The sequence below is a fragment of the Falco rusticolus genome, chromosome 5, assembly GCF_015220075.1.
Source record: "Falco rusticolus isolate bFalRus1 chromosome 5, bFalRus1.pri, whole genome shotgun sequence".
NCBI classification, from domain to species: domain Eukaryota; kingdom Metazoa; phylum Chordata; class Aves; order Falconiformes; family Falconidae; genus Falco; species Falco rusticolus.
Window position 1 is genome coordinate 70,691,536 of NC_051191.1, and position 16,057 is coordinate 70,707,592.

The following is a 16,057-nucleotide window of genomic DNA, read 5'->3' on the forward strand; positions in this document are numbered from 1 at the left end:
TGGTAAGGCTCCTGATGCTACTGCCAGAAACCTTATATTTTCCTGCCTCATGTGAGGCAGGAAATGTTTTTGCCACACTCTTGTCATTGTTAATGATATTTAATACAGCCCATAATGTGCTACCATTACCCTTAGCCACAGGAAGATGTGGCTTGTACCCGAAGTTGCTCACAATCTTTCTGATTTGAGCCTTATCTGCACTCAAGACTTTTCCCAGCGTAACGTTTCAGTTGCGTTTTTTCTTTTAGCTGTTAGCATAACACCAATAAAAACTTCAGTGTGCACTGCAGTACAAAATCACCACGGATATGCTCCCCTTGCTATACAGGGATGACTACATGACTGAATGCTGTTTTACAGGGCTGTAACAACCACCAGTGGGTTGTGTTCCTTTAACTACGGTGGTATATTTAGAGTGGCACAATTTTGGAGCACAGACAAAGCCTTATTTACCACTTGAGGTATAACTGCTGTGTAAAAAATTATATTCCATAGATAAATCATCCCATGATGATGGCAAAATACTGTATTTAGTATCTATCTGTGCCAATAAGAGTTCCAACTAGGCCTCAGACACCTGCTAATGGAAAACAGAGAGGCTGATTATTTTTAATTACTGTCAAAGTTTTTTAATAGTAAGCTTTGTATTTATCAGGAATTACTGATTTTATTTCCCCTGTGGAAATTCAAACTTTGCTGAAAAAAAAAGAGAGAATTTCCATCGTCTTCCTGATTTTTTCAACAAGCTGTGATACTGAGCTTTTGCATTCCCTAATCCAAATCTGCACTGATCATATCTCAGGAGACATTACTGAGGAAAGAAATATTAAGCTACATTGTCCCCATTCAGTGTGCATTTTGTGCCACAGAACGACAGGGTACTTGTCACCCGGCTGCTGCTCCCTGAATGTCAGGTACATCCCATATGCAGTCAGGTTCACAGAGTAAATATGAGCCTCCTAATGCTGTGGTAGTGTTTTGGGAACAGCTGGAGTATGATGAGGTCTGTTCATTTTCCATTTTTTTTTTGTTTTTCAAAAATTCCAAGGGGACGTTTGGGTTCCCTGGAAATCCAGCTTTCTTTTATCTACCATCTGTCCTGCTAGTTAGTTACTTAAGCAGATAAGGCTTAAGAAAATACTGCTCAAGCATGGTTTTGTTTTTTTGAAAGTAGTTTAGACTATATTCTGTTTTTCACAATACACTAAAGTGAGCTGCAGTCATATGCCACATTGGAAAACATGACTTAGTTTTGCACTTCCTATTTTTTAACTCTGTCTCCAGGCTATTCAGCACCTTTTTGTAAGTACACAGTTTTTGTGTGAGAAGGAGAAATAAGTGGGATTAAATTAATATTGCTGCTAGTTATGGAACTTCAGCATGGCAGGACTCCACAGCAAGCAAGCGCACGGCAGTGGAACATATTGCTGCTAGCTGTGAATACATTCTGTATAACTCACATGAACCATACTAAATGAGCAGAAGGGATTTTTGGGGTTTCTGACACATTTAATATTGCTTCTAGGACATAAGCATTCCATTGGTGTCCCACCAAAAAGTTCCATGTTTCCACTGAGCAGGAGCTTGCCACATGCATGTTGTTCCCTTCTGTACCTGGATGGGGGTGGCTGGGCTATTGAGGAAGAGACCAACACAAAATTCTTGAACCCCATGAGGCATCAACACACCATATCCAATCTGAGAGTGCACCCAGAAGCTAGTACAACATGTGAGCTTCTGACTAAAACAAGGCTTTAAAGTGAAATACAACTTCAGAAAGTGAGGTTAATAAGCAGAATTAATGTAAGTGTTTTTACAGATTTATTGAAGTTTTAGCTCACTATCCTTTTCTACTCAGCTGGCTCTTTCTACTTCAGCTGATAGCAAGGATCTGGTGCAACTCTAGCCTTGAGACAGAAAGATACTGACCAGACATTGAAGAGTTATCAGCCTCAGCAAACCTACAGACACTATGGTTCACTGACTATCTAAATTGCATTCACACAGCTCTTAACATAGGAAATATGCTGGGTAAGTTCAGGGGCAGGTTAACCTGCCATTGATTTATACAGTTTCTATTTTTTTTTTCTTTCATGTAACAGTTTCTAGGAAGGGGTCTGTTTTTATTTTTAAAGCAGTTCTGAAGTAGGCTAGATACCCGTGAAAGCTGTCAGATACCCAGTAATGGGATTCTTTCTTTTCCTGTTTTTTTGTTTTTGGTTTTTTTTTTTTTTTTTAACAGAATGGGAAGAAATAAGTTCTCCAATAAATCCTCATTTGGCATTTCTAAATGCTGATCAGGACAAGCCTCCTCCAGGAGTTTAAATTCCTGTAGTCCATTCAGCCTTCTGCCTGTTGGCTGCAGCTACCAACAAAGGCTTATTTAATGAGTGCCAGTTGTGACAGGACACTTTGCAATGCTGAAGGACCAAAGGCACAAACTTACTCTGAGAAAAATGCCTTGTCTCAACTGAGGAGAGCGTGAAGCAAAAAAACCCCCAAAACCTGCAACAAAAAAACCAACCAGTATTGAGGAATTTCTGTCTGATAAAGACTGAAAAATATTTTAAACCTCATTAGAAAAATAAAGTTTGCCTGTTTCTCCTGTTTCATACACTGTGCAGGCAAGGAACACATATGCTGTCACATTCATATTTTACAGGCTCTTTTTTCCCCCCCAAACCTTCGTACCTCAGATTTGAACTTTAAACTTGTGACAGTGTTATGTTCATTAGAATAAGAATCACTTGCTATTTCCATTGCAAAGCTCCCCCCCAGAGGTTATCTTAGCTGTTTTATAAATCATATCAGGAGGAAAGCTGGCATAAGGGTTGACAGCTCACTCTAGATAATCATTTCCCCTTCTCTTAAGTGACTTTAAGGAGAAAGGAGCGTGTAGCTTGCCAGTTCAGTTTTTAGTGGTCAAGCATGCACATCTAACCACCACCACCACACTGACTAAATTAGCTTTTAAGTATTTTACTGAAATGTGGGAAAATCACAATCCTGCTCAGAAGGAGAAGGAATCTCAAACGTTCATCAACTATCAAGCTGTATTTTCTCTGTCCTCCCAGGGCAGAGCTCATTACACAGAACAGCATGCCCTTTGACATAGGCTGGCACTTGATGGGAGGCTGGAGTTTGGATTACTGTTGATTTATCAGCTTCCTCAGGAGTCAGACTGATGAGACTAATGGCTTGTATGGGATATGATTTCAGGAGAAAAGTCCTGTATCATGGGGGCAGACAAATGAGGCAAGTTACTTCTTGTAGGAAACAGAAGCTACAACTCAGGGTAACAGCCTATTAAGTAGAAACTTAAAGGGAATAAACAGACACTGAAACAAACCTGGGTTTAGGAGAAAAGATCACCTCATGTATTATACTTTTTCTACATACATTAATAAAACTAAATCCTGGGCAGAGAGACTGGACCAGTTTGGAAACGGCACCAAATCTTCTCAGGCTAAGTTAGAAGGAGGAAAAAAAACCCCAAAACAAACATAACAAAACAAAACAAAAAACCTGTCCCTTTAACACTGCATGTCACCATGACCTGATTGCAGGCTTCCTGCAATCAATGGGAATCTTCCACTGCTTCTATTGGACTTTGGAGTCAGTGTGGTTGGAAGAGAAGGGCTCACTATGGCAGGTAAAGCAGGGGAAGGGGGTTGTGGGGTCACAGGCAGCGGATGAAAGCCTTTCTTGGAAGTTGGTTGTGATAGTAGCAAATATTTAGAAAGGAAAAAAACCCAAGAATATTAACTCAAAATGTATGATTCATCTGTTAATCACTGCATCTATCCCTGAAACTGTTGCCTCTTATTTAAATAAGGATAATAACACTGCCCTTTATAAAACAGATAATCCTGAAAGTGTGTATCAGTAGCTAAGATATAGGGAGCTTATTTTCTCACAGTGTCATAATACAGAATCAAAAGACAAATTCAATTCAATGCCATTAGGAAGAATAAAATTCAACCCTGGAAAATTAAAACTTTTTTACTCAGCATATAATTGGACTTTGAAATTAATTTGTCTTGGAAGCCACGAACTTGACAAGATACAAGAAGGGACTGGATATTTATGCAGACAATGAAAATTATACATAGAATTATGATTTTGAGGAACAAATGTTTGGAAAAGATGTTAAATTTTATACTTCAGACATTTACCAACCGTAAACTGACCAGCCTAAACTGACAATGACAATGAGTAGTTCAGTTTGGTTAGTTGTAAATAAATAGTTAAACTGTACTGGTGTGGAAATAAAGGAACTTCTGAAAGAAGAACAGAATCTGAATCTTAGGCAATAGCTTGAACGAAATACTGCCAGTTAAAGAGGTATTACATAAAGCACTACACATTGCAGATATTACTCATTCTCAGTCTTCCCATACTTTCATTAAGCTGATCTTAGCTTGTATAAAACCCCCAGGAACCAGATGAACCTCATATCTAGTACACCCTGGTAGCTTCAGAGCTTGGCAGCCTATTTATATTGAAGGAGGAGATTATATATAAGTATTATTCAGTTATTTACACATGCAAATCTTAAAAAGAGGAAGAATCACATGAGACCACGCAGGAAAGTGGGTCAGAGTTGAAGGCATGTTTGCAGATAGGTAGGAGGACACTGAACATCTTCTATTACCAACTCCTTGCTGCATGGTGCTGGGTCTTTTATTTTCCAGGGCTGTCAGGCTCCCTCAAGTCCACATGAAGAAGATGTTTTGAAGTGCACAGGTTCCTAGTCTGGTGCAAAACCACTAAGTAATGTTTACCTGATTTTTTGACATGAGGAATTTTCATTAGCAGTAGCAGAGCTGGGTGTGCACTTGCTGTTAAGCAGGTGTTATGCCTAGCTCTCCAACTGTCGCTGGCTTCAATGATAAGAAACAGCCCTAGGAGGCAAATAAAAAATCAGTTTTGTGTTTGCTCTAAAGGAAGCAAGGAGGTGAGGAAACTCTGGCTCAAAGTCTTTGCAATGCATCTTCGACCTAACTTGTTTTCAGTGCTGTTACATGTGCTGCACTAACTGGCTACACAAAAATGTTGCTTCATGTTCACCCAATACAAATTCTTGGGAATAAAACATGATTTATTAAAAAAGAGGCAATGATTTGGGGGAAGAAGAACCATATCTAATTTCTAGTGAAACTACCTTAAGAAGGTAAGTAGTTAGAACTGGTTTCATTTTTCATGTAGCCATTAAGTTCTTTAATGAGAATCTGCTGTGAAAAGATGCAGCTATTCCAGAGCCTGGCCAAGGGTTGTTATTGCATTTAAGACTAAAATGTGCTTTTAACTTTGCAGCTTGTGATGAAAGAATGTTGTTGCATCAGTGGGAGTTCCTGGCAATAGTTTTATATTCCCAGAGATGAGCTTGCCTTGGGTAATCTCACAGAAAACAGCGCAACGTGGCTGGGTGCCAAGGTCAGTGACAAGCTTAGGACACAAAGTAAGAATCACTTGGACCCATTGTTCCCAGGAACACAAGTGACATAACACATCTTTCACGATGACAGCAGTATTCTTCTCCCACTGGGAAACTGGCTTCTCCCTGTTTTGCTGCTTATTTTTAGCTTTGGTCAGAGCTGTGAAAAGGCTAGGGTGGTACTCACTCCCTTGCACCTCCCTGGCAGTTTCTAAGGGCATAGCTTCATTTCACCATGTATGGTCTCTGAGAGACAGAAAGATCATTCATAGGTGCTAGTAACTGTTTGGGACAAGAAATACCTGGGAAACAGCCATGTGTGTGTGGAGTCTGTTTCAATGAGAATTAAATGTCAATGCATCTAGAACGCCATTTACATTTTGCCTTTGACTTGGACACTGGAGATAATCTTATTCTTGTAAAGATGTAGTTTCTGCAGAATTCTTACCAATGTCTGATGTTCTTACATGTCTGCTTTCTGAAAGCATCAGGGTGTGCCGCGGGATGAAAATATTGCCATGTTTACTCCAGACTCACCTTAACCCCCTCTGCCCCGATTTTACACAGCCTTTTTGCATTTTGCTATTATAGATACCAAGCCATGAGTACACCTACCCTCTTGTACTAACCTGAAATTATTAAATTAAATGTTTATGATTATGGCTGTATTTCATTGTTTCTTGAATGTGGACAGTTCAATACAATTTCTAACCTGCACATGCTTGCCGCCTGGGGGCTGTGAGTCATGTTTGTTTTAAAAGAGGCAGCACTCACAGACTGTCACTCACCTGGGTTATTAGAAACACAGCACTTTAAGAATTACTCTGCCACCTCCTCGCCTCTAAATATAGCTAGCGCGCGTGGGTCTTAAGCAATTTAGCTAGTCTGAGAAAAGGTCTCATTCCAAATAATCAATTAAAAATCCATCATTTTAAGAACTGTGTGGGCCTCAGGCCAAATGCATCTTGGATGTACCTTTGACTGTTTAATGCTGATATTAATTATTTGTATTGCAGCTCCAGATCCTAACTCAGAATGAGATTTCTTTGCACTAGCAAGTAACAAGGCCTATTCCAAAGAGCAAACTATTTAAGTAGGCATGATAGACAAAGAGCAGCAGCAGAAAATCATCATTATTCCCTGCTTCACGGATGGAAAACTGAAAGACAGATTCAATGACCTGCCAAGGGTCACATAGGAAAAAAAGTAATTCATAAATCCCAGCACAAGGTCTTAAGCCATAAGATTTCCTCTCATTTTTTAATCAATAATAAAACACCACAGATGTCTAAGAATCTAATATCTACAAAATTGCTCCAAGGTCTATAGGCGCGATACAATTAATTTCCATTAAAAGCGATGTGATGTGAAGGCACTCTGTACTGACCAGAAAAGTAGACCTTGTAGAATCTGCAGGGTTTTAATATTCTTTTAATAGAGAATATAAAAATCAGGGATAGTCTAATCAAAATAAAAATGAGGGGAAACAGTTGCCAAACCTTTGACCCAAGCTGAAACCAAAACAACTGATTCAGGAAAAAAAACAATTAAAACAAAAAATCAGATCTAGAAAAAGCCAAGTCTGTAAGTGAAAATATTTATAATGGATTTTCCTTTTTTTAAATGAGAGTGTTGTTTCTCGGTGTTATGTGTTCTGTTAGTTTGACCTTTAGAGCTGTACTTGGCCACATTTTTTAACTCCCTCCTCCCCTATTAGCACAAAGGATTACCAAGAGAAATTCTCATGGATTCACCTGCCTGAAGGATTTGGATATCAGGAAAAACACCAACTAATAAAGAACTTACAACATGATCACAAGAATCAACAATGCTGAATTGCTTAAGTTAACACCCGCAGGTTTGTAAAGAAGTTAAGCACTGTGGGAAAAGTTCAAGTTGCTCAGCACCCATAAGGCCAACACAGGGAGACTCCATAAATATCTGAACTCCTTCTACCCAAATTGCTCTGCAGTTTCTTTCAGGTATTTCCATGAAAGTAACAGCGATCATCACTAGGTTGTGCAGTACATAATCAGGCCTCAACATGCATAGACTATAACCTTTGAATCTTCCCTCCACCATTTCTTATTGCTTGTTAAACTAGTAGTAAAAGCAAAAAAAAAAATAAAATATTACTACTGCTTTAATGTAAGCCTGAATCTTGCAATGAGTTAAGGTCATGTCTAAATATGTGCACAATATACACATGATTGACATTAATACAATTGCACAGTTAAGCATATACATCCACTTCTAGGTATGGTGACAGTCTGACGTTTATTTTATGCCTTTAAAACACTTAGCTAAACTGGAACATGTAGCTACTGCTCCAGTTAAAATATCAAATAACAGTACTCATGTATTTTTAATAAAGCATACTACATTTAGAGCACTGATGCCACAACAAAAGTGCAGAAATTAAACCATGTTTCATTACAACCTGTCCTAATCCTCCACCATTGCTGATATGTAAATCAAACTGCTAAAAGATTGTAAGAAACCCCCTGGCTAGTACTTTTTAAACACCACTCATTCTGCAGAAAGGCATTACAATACAATAGTATTTTCTCTTTCCTTCCATTGTTATACAATGAACTTTAATTCTCTATTGAATTTACAGAGGGAGCTGGCCAGTATTCTTTGTTAAAACTATTGCACAAAAGTGCAGAAGTGAAAAATTAATTTTGCTGCCTTATAAGAGATGTTGAGATTCCTGGCTGGCATGGACTTACTAGATGGAAACTTTGTCCCATAGTTGTTTATTCTGATAAGTTATCTCTAGCTGTTGCAGGGTAAAGTTCTTAGGAAATATGGCATTGCTATCACTCTGCAGTTGTGAGTTAAACCGCAGATAGGCCCTCCTCATTCAACATCCACTCTATCAATCTCCTTTATCACTAGGAAAATTCAGGTATAAAGGAGGTACCACTACTTGTGACTGAGCTTATTTTTCAAAAGCATAAAAATAATTGAAATTCTTGTGAGCAACTTCAGCAAAGTGCGAGCCACATCTTACAAGTTCGACAAAAAACTCTGTTGACTTTGATAGGATCTGGATCAGGTCTATTGCAGTGGAAGACACAAGTCAACTACTCTTAGTTCTAAAATCATGGTAGTCAAAGAACTTGACTTCAAGTGAGCATCAGTCCATTAAGCAATAGTTATATTTCACATGTTTCTGAACATATGGTAAAAGGTTATTAAATTTTCTAGGTGGCTTGCTTATTCAGGAAAATTTAGTAAAGGAAGAAAACTTGCACTGATGCTCATGGAATTAAGGGAATGTCTACAGAGTTTAACAGGACCTTTTGTGGGAGGCCAGTAGCAGAAAGACTGAATTCAGGCAAGCCAGGCCACTGTAATTAAAGTGCCCTTGACCTCCCTTATGTAGCATCAATATCAATTTATCTGCCTTGTCATGGGAAGAGTAGAGAGAATACTACATGGCAAGAAAGTGGTAAGAAAGAGTCTCTGAACTGGTCTCAAGACTAGAGTGGGCACAATTTCAGAGAGGCTTTTTGGAGGCTAAAATTGAAACAGGGCCCCTGAAAATTCAGAATGACTGAAGTAACTTCATGACGGATTTAAAGAAAACATGAACTAAAACTAATGGTGAGCGTACACATAATTTAAATATATGGGTCTAGAATCTGTCCTTGGGTTACAAGGTTATGCAGGGCAGATAAAGGGGTTCATTTGTGCTGCTGAACAGCTGTTAGCTTCGACTGCTGTAGACTGGGAAGGCTACTGCATGAGTGTGTCATGCAGTGCAGTGCTAACAGCTGAGAAAAATGAAAGAAGGGTGCGAAAAAAACTACACCCTCAAACTAGAGATAGTCACTTAACTCTGTTCCAAGTTAATTATGTAACCATTGTGAAGTTAAGGGGCAAATCTTGCAGAACTGCCTAGAAATAAGTTGGTTTCAGAGCAAGGGAGGACAGAAATCTGCTTCCACCCTAGAGTAAGCACAACGTCTGAAGCTTCCTCTTCAAAAGGCTGCCCATCAGTAAGGGTGGATTAAGTATTACAACAGATGCTTTTGATAAAATCCACTCTGTGAACACCTGGGTGTGGTACTCATCAGCAACAGGTTTCAACAGAGCTACTGAGATGCAACATGATTTGCTGTTTTCTTGGTCACCAAAGTCTAGACAACATAGAGCTAGAAGGACCATGTATTTCGTGGAAGGACCATGATTCATGGACTTGAAGTTCACTACCTTTTGATACAGAGTTTCCTGGAAAAGGGTATTTGACATTTACTAAACACAGGTCTAAAGTTGCTGGTCTTTTCATTGACTTTGGTAGACTTTGGATCACAATCTAAAAGATCAAAAGCTACTGCACACAGAGACATTTATGAAGCCCACCCACATAGTAGAAGTGGAACATCAAATCTTCATCTCTGTTATCATAACGTCAAAATGGCTAGTGACCAAAAGTCATCATCTGACAATTAGTTGTTCAGTTGGCCATTGAAACAAGTTCAGGGGCTTAGTTCACCTCCCAGCAAATGACAGCATGTGACTGTTGCAGCAACATTTTTGTCAGGCTTCACAGGAGAATCCATGAACTGAGTTGTCGTCTTTGACTGGTTATTCTCTTACCTCTTCTTGCAGTTCATTCAGGTCATTGTTGAGGTGGGTATAACAAGCTTTTCTATTCCTGTCCTTGGAGTAAGGAGGGGATGAGCAACATACCAAGTGTTAACTGCCCTTCCAGGAAGATTGCCATTTGCCTGCCCCACCTCAGATTTAGTTACCTGATTAATCAGGTAACACTCTACTCAGTACAAAGCATTACAAATTGAACTTGGCTAGTATAAACCACATTATTATTATTGAATCAGCTTTGTATCTCATGAACTACAGCATAACTGGGCTCAGTGTGACTGTATGTACAGTGCTCCATACTGTGCACAGCTAAGCAAGATGATTATTATTCACGATCCCTTGCAGAGTCTGAACAGTACAGCACAAAACATAAATATATATATACACATGAAGTCCTTAAAAGGGTTAAGGAAGGCTTTCAAAACATTCTGTTGGAGATCTGTTTCCTAGATGATTTCTCTGAGTTCAAATGGGCTATAAAGCTTCAGGAAGAAAATACGTAAAAGGCATGCTGACTGCTATTGAATAACTTTTTGACAATTGTCAGTAAGATCATCTGATGAAACAGAAACAAATTAAGTCCTTGGACAAGGCAGTAAATGACTGAATCTATACACATATGACTATTTTTTGTTACTAAAAGCACCACTTTCAAGCACACTCCCACAAACACTAACAGTGTGGGCACACAAACATACAGAAATTTGAGGCACTGAAATTAAATACATCACCAAATAAACAACCTTTTAAAAGAAGCAGTAAGGATGGAATGAAAACCCACCAAAGCAAATGAACTAATTCTGAAATGAGGATGCATTAATACAGATCTTCAGTTTGTAGCTTCTTGTAGCTCCTTTATTTAACTAGAGTTAGGTCTAGGTCATGATCTGCATACTCTGGGACACTTTTGCCAGGGCAATATGGCATCGACTTGGAGGAGAATGTATGTCAGGTACATTCACTTTGTCTGTTCTTAGGATAGTCAACCACGTTTCTCCAACTCTTTTCAACATGTAATTCCACAAAAATTCCTTACTCAGCTTCACACAAAAGTACTTTTTCTTGTACAAAGACAGTTCATGGTACCATTAGAGGCCAATACTGCCCTTTGCAAATACGTGTCTGTGTGGAAATTAGGATGGGGTGAAGAGCATCAGGAGCTCTATTTCAAATATTCTTGGTGTGCAGCTACCAGTCTGGGAAGCCAATCTTCCATGGAAAGGGGAAAAACCCCTGCTGTCCTCAAAGTAGAAAGCTGGTTATTTTTCTTTTAGGCACACTTTCTTGTCCTTGCCAGTTGCAGAGCTCCTACAGTCATTTAAAACGTATACATATATCTATGATTCACTATAGCTCCTGTCAAAGATGTATTTTTCCCTCAACTTCAATATACCCAGATATATAGTAATATGCCTTAGCCAATAGGAGAGTGGCTCATCTCTGCTGAAGGAAGGCGAGGTACTGCTTTGCAATCCTTCCCAGTAAGGAGGCACATATGCCTTTTCATGGCTTGGAAAAGCAGCAGGAAGGAACCTGGTTTTGCTCCATGAGAAGTGACCTGCCCTAGATATGTAACGTCTCACAATGCGACAACTTCTCTCCTGCTCTGAATTCAACACTCTTGGTCAGAGTGCTGGAGATGGGAGGAGAAAAGGGGTGAATTCAAGGACTTTCTCTGCTGCATGGCAGAAAGAGGCTCTGTTCCTCCTGCTTACATTCACCCCAGGCAAGGCCTGTGGATACCTTCTCTGCAGAAGGGCACAAGGGAGTAGTATTGCAGAGCTCCCATGTGCAGTGCATGCAGGTAAGAAAAACTTGCCCTAAATGTGAAAAGACAGATTACAGTGGGGAAAAAACAACACAACAAAAACTTGCACAGCTACCAGAACTATTTTATTGAGGATGCTATTTGTCATCTGCTGTACAACAGAGCATACATTTTGAAACAGGCTGGCAATTCCATTTCATTCACTTCTTCTCTTTCCTATTCCACAAGTGTCATTGAAAGTAAGCAGCAAAGTCACCCTCTTCATGAATTTCTCAAACTGAAATGCTCTCATGAGGATTGTTATCCTGCTGCTATGTGATCTAGTCGGGAAGCCTGCATGTACCAAATTAAAGAGAACTCTATGAATCAAAGCTCTGAGACTTGATGCTGAGGTATATAATGAGCACAAGAGCACATAAGGCCCAGTCCTGCTCCCACAGAAATGAGCAGCAAGGGTCTGATTCTGATTTTGCTTATCCAGCTATAAATCAAGAGCAACTTCACTGAAGCACACATCAGTAAAAGTGAACAAGCAGTCTTTCAGCCACTAAATTCCCAACATATCAGGCACTGTATTTAGTACAAAACATTGTCCCAGCTTGACTTTGCCTAAAGGGTCAAAATGCTGAGGAAATGTTCAAACTGTGTCTTAAGAGAAAAGTGGTTATGATGCAGTGGAGGAGTGGGTTAGGAGAGCCTACTGAGCGCCCGTCAGCTGTCCATCTCCAGGAGAAACAGTAGCATGGATCCTTCTGCAGAAAAACAGTAGCAGGGATACTTCCTAGACATCAAACCCAACAAAAGTCCTTCTCTCCGTCTGCTATGCTGCCAGATACTCTGGAGTCCAGAGCTGGAGGCAGGATTTGATGACCAGACAGCTATTAAGAGATTCCATAAAATTTTCTGTGTTTATGAGCACTCTTTATTCAAGCTAGACAGTGCATCTGAATATCCCAAGTGAGACTTGAAACAACATAGAGCACCAGGCTAAGCCACAATATGTTATATTGGCCAAAACTTTTTCACCAGGACTAGTTAGAATTGCAATGGCAGGAAAATTAATTAGTTGCAACACAGTGTAACAGAGAAACACTGGTTATCATGGCTTGGGGGAAAGAAAAGAATGGTATTTTTGTTAAGGCATAGTACTCATCAGAATTACAAGGCTGAAGCTATGAGAACTATTTCTACTAGAGGAATGTATGATTTTGTGATGTTCCATGTCAATGGGATTGCACCAAAGATCATTACTACTGGAGAGAATAATTGTATCCCTATCTTATCACCTCTTTGTCTTTTTAATGAGAATTGCCTTGCAAAGCACCATACACTGGGTCACAACTCTACCCAAAGAGAATTTGTGTTTGAGTAGCGAAGGGTATAGACTTTGTAGCCTGTTATTACTGGATGTGATATGGACCACTAAATGAAAAGTGCTCTCTGTCTCAATTAAGTTTTAAATCACTTCCACAATTCCTTTTTTACAAGCTAAAAGACAGAGTAAGAGACAGACTCTTGTCTTGCTGTTGTGGTTTGTTTGTTTTTATTTCCCATCCCAGGACTTCAGGGAGTATGTCTCTGCTAAGTATTTCTGCAGCTGTTCAAAAGCAATCTGACTGCACAATACAGTATCTGAATAATTGCCTCAGGTGACTATTAAAGTCTACTGCTGCACCATAAAACCATGAGGAGTAATCTTGCACCACAGCAGAAAATACCCAACAGCCAACCCTGCAGAGTGTCGTTCCTGTTAGCAGAGAGCTACAGCAACCAAGTGAAGATTCAGGAAGACAGAAAGAGCACAGGGAAGGCTCTGGACCTTAAATTGTTCCTTTTCTTGCTGACTAAGCAAAAGTTGCTGATTGTTAAATATTGAATTGTCTGTATTCATCCCTTGCCAACTGAAGTCAATGAACTTACATCAGGGAGGACTTTAACCCATTACAAGCGAAATGTTTGTCATCTTCTTTCCCCCTCTGTTTCTCCTTACAGACTTTTACATACTGCAGTAAAGGAACCCCTTTAAAGCATAATGTATGGTAATACAGTTTAATTGTGGTTTGTTGGCCTGTTGGGGATAAAATGTGCTGGTTCCAAGTAATTTTGCTGACTCTAAACTTGGCTCTGTACAGAGAGCTGGGGGAGGGGAGGTTGCTAACAAAAATAGCTGTGCTACCTGGGAAGGCTCTGCATACTGCAAAAGTACTGTTGGAGTAGGGCCTATAATTGCAGATAATTGATTTTTTTCAAAACAATGACGTTTGGCTCACACTGACTACACAGCCTGCCTCTTAACCCTTACATAAGAACAACTCACACACAAATTTAACTCCCAAGCAAGCACACTTTGGGCACTCTTTCCTCAGGGAGCGGAATGTACTCACTTTGCATTCATTACACAACTTCTTTCAGTCTGTGAGTTGGAGACAGCTGAATTGCTGAGGGCAGGAATCTTTAGCCTTCACTTCTTGCAGGATAATAACAGACACCCAAAATCTGGGGGGCATTTCTTCTCCCCACATCCTCTATCTAGTACTTCTACAGAACTCCACCTGCCATCCTACCACCAGATCAGTGATACATGTTGGCAAGAGGGAATTATTACTGATCAGTATCTTGCTTATATGGAACACTTAAGTTCTTTCTTTCAGATGGTTACTCCTCAAAAATAAACACCTGTGCAAGAGTGTACCTCTCCTTTCTCACCTTCAGCTCTCAAAAGCATCTCCAAACTGCCAGGCAGAAGCTGTTTCACTAGCTAAACATGGTTCACATCCCATCAGTGATACATACATACAAATAAAGTGTAAAGAAACTCCAATTTTACATGACTAATAATAAGCAACAGGAACATTTAGCCTATTGACATTCAACTGTGATAGGAATCCAGTTAAGATTAGCAGTGACCAAAGGTTCAGACCATCATAGGGTGGTTTTGTACTCTCATGGAAAAATGAGCTTGCTTCAATCCACAGGACCTAGCTCTTTCACTGTCTAAATACCTACATCTACACGAGTACAAAAATCTCACAGTACGATCTGGGAGTATTTTAAAAGTTAACTTTATAACTTTACCTATTTTTTTATAGACACACCAGGTCTGTATGTCTACACATATCTCCATCTGTAAAGCTTTTGCTTGTTTCCAGGAATCTCTTGTCTATAGAGATACCTTGGCAACTTATTGCTAGATACTTTTTATCATCTCTGTCTTCTCAGCAGCTCACTCCAACTGATTGTATGCCTTCTGTGTGCATCTGGAGTGGTACTGTAGCAAAAAATATTCCAGTTTGGTCTCCAGCTTAATAATTTTCTCATGGCTCTAGAGCAGAATAGTAGTACAGGAACAAGGAAAAACTACTGGATGCTTCTACTAATGATTAAAACCTCAATGGCTTAAAAATCATTTTGCTCTCTCTACTTTGTTCAATCTGTGAAGTGAAACTTGATAACCTTTCTGGGTTTATAATGAATATTTTTTTTTCTTCTGCTACTTCAGTATTATTTTAAAGGATCAGATTTTGTTCTGCAAGCTGTATTTAATAATGCTTAACAAATAACTTCTCACTGGATTAGCTTAAAAGTAACGTACTATGGTGTCTGCAAAATCTGTTTTATTGGCATATCTGAGCATTATGATATCAACCCTCACATGGCCTTTAATAATCTACAATATCTTGCTTTACTAATAAAAACAATTGTACAGACCAAATAGCATCACAAAAGCTGAGGTTAATGCCCCTTTCCCTTCAGTACAGCACAGGACTTTAAATACCTCATCACATACGCATTACTGTCAGCTGCAAAGGCAGTTCTGTGCTGCAGACTTATTTGCAGAAGCGAGACCATTGCTGCAGTATTCATATGCAGTGAAAGAGGATTCAAGGCAAAAAAATGGTCCATGATGTGCTTATACATAGATCTACTGAAAAGGTTTGCCTATATGCCCTCCAGTCCCTTTCTGAGTTGTTCCTCAACTGGGACATCAAGCTGTGTAGGGCAACAGTCTACAGGTACTTTCCATCTGTTGGAGTACTTCTTATGGTATGTCCGTCCCCTGACTTTTGATCCTTGGCTTGCATGTTCCTTGTAGGAATGGTGCTACTTGATGGAAGAGTAAGCAACTTTAGAGGATAACCTTACTCATTGTCTCCTTAAATGACCGGTAAATGAGCATTGTGGGGTTTTTGAATAATGTATTAGTGATGTATAACTGAGCAGACAATCAGCAGAAATTT

The 16,057-nt window shown here is 39.4% G+C and overlaps 1 protein-coding gene across 9 annotated transcripts in view; it reads right to left on the bottom strand.

Annotated features, from left to right (window-relative positions):
• SLC15A5 (solute carrier family 15 member 5) overlaps positions 1-16,057 on the bottom strand; it is an 85,611-nt gene that overhangs the window by 65,253 nt on the left and 4,301 nt on the right. For 2 of the 9 annotated variants that reach the window (XM_037387429.1, XM_037387428.1), the window contains exon 2: positions 4,785-4,904. The exons of 4 other annotated variants lie outside the window; for them this stretch is intronic. The gene's annotated coding sequence lies outside the window, so the exon portion shown is untranslated. 3 more of the 9 variants (XM_037387432.1, XM_037387431.1, XM_037387430.1) reach the window with 2 other exon arrangements.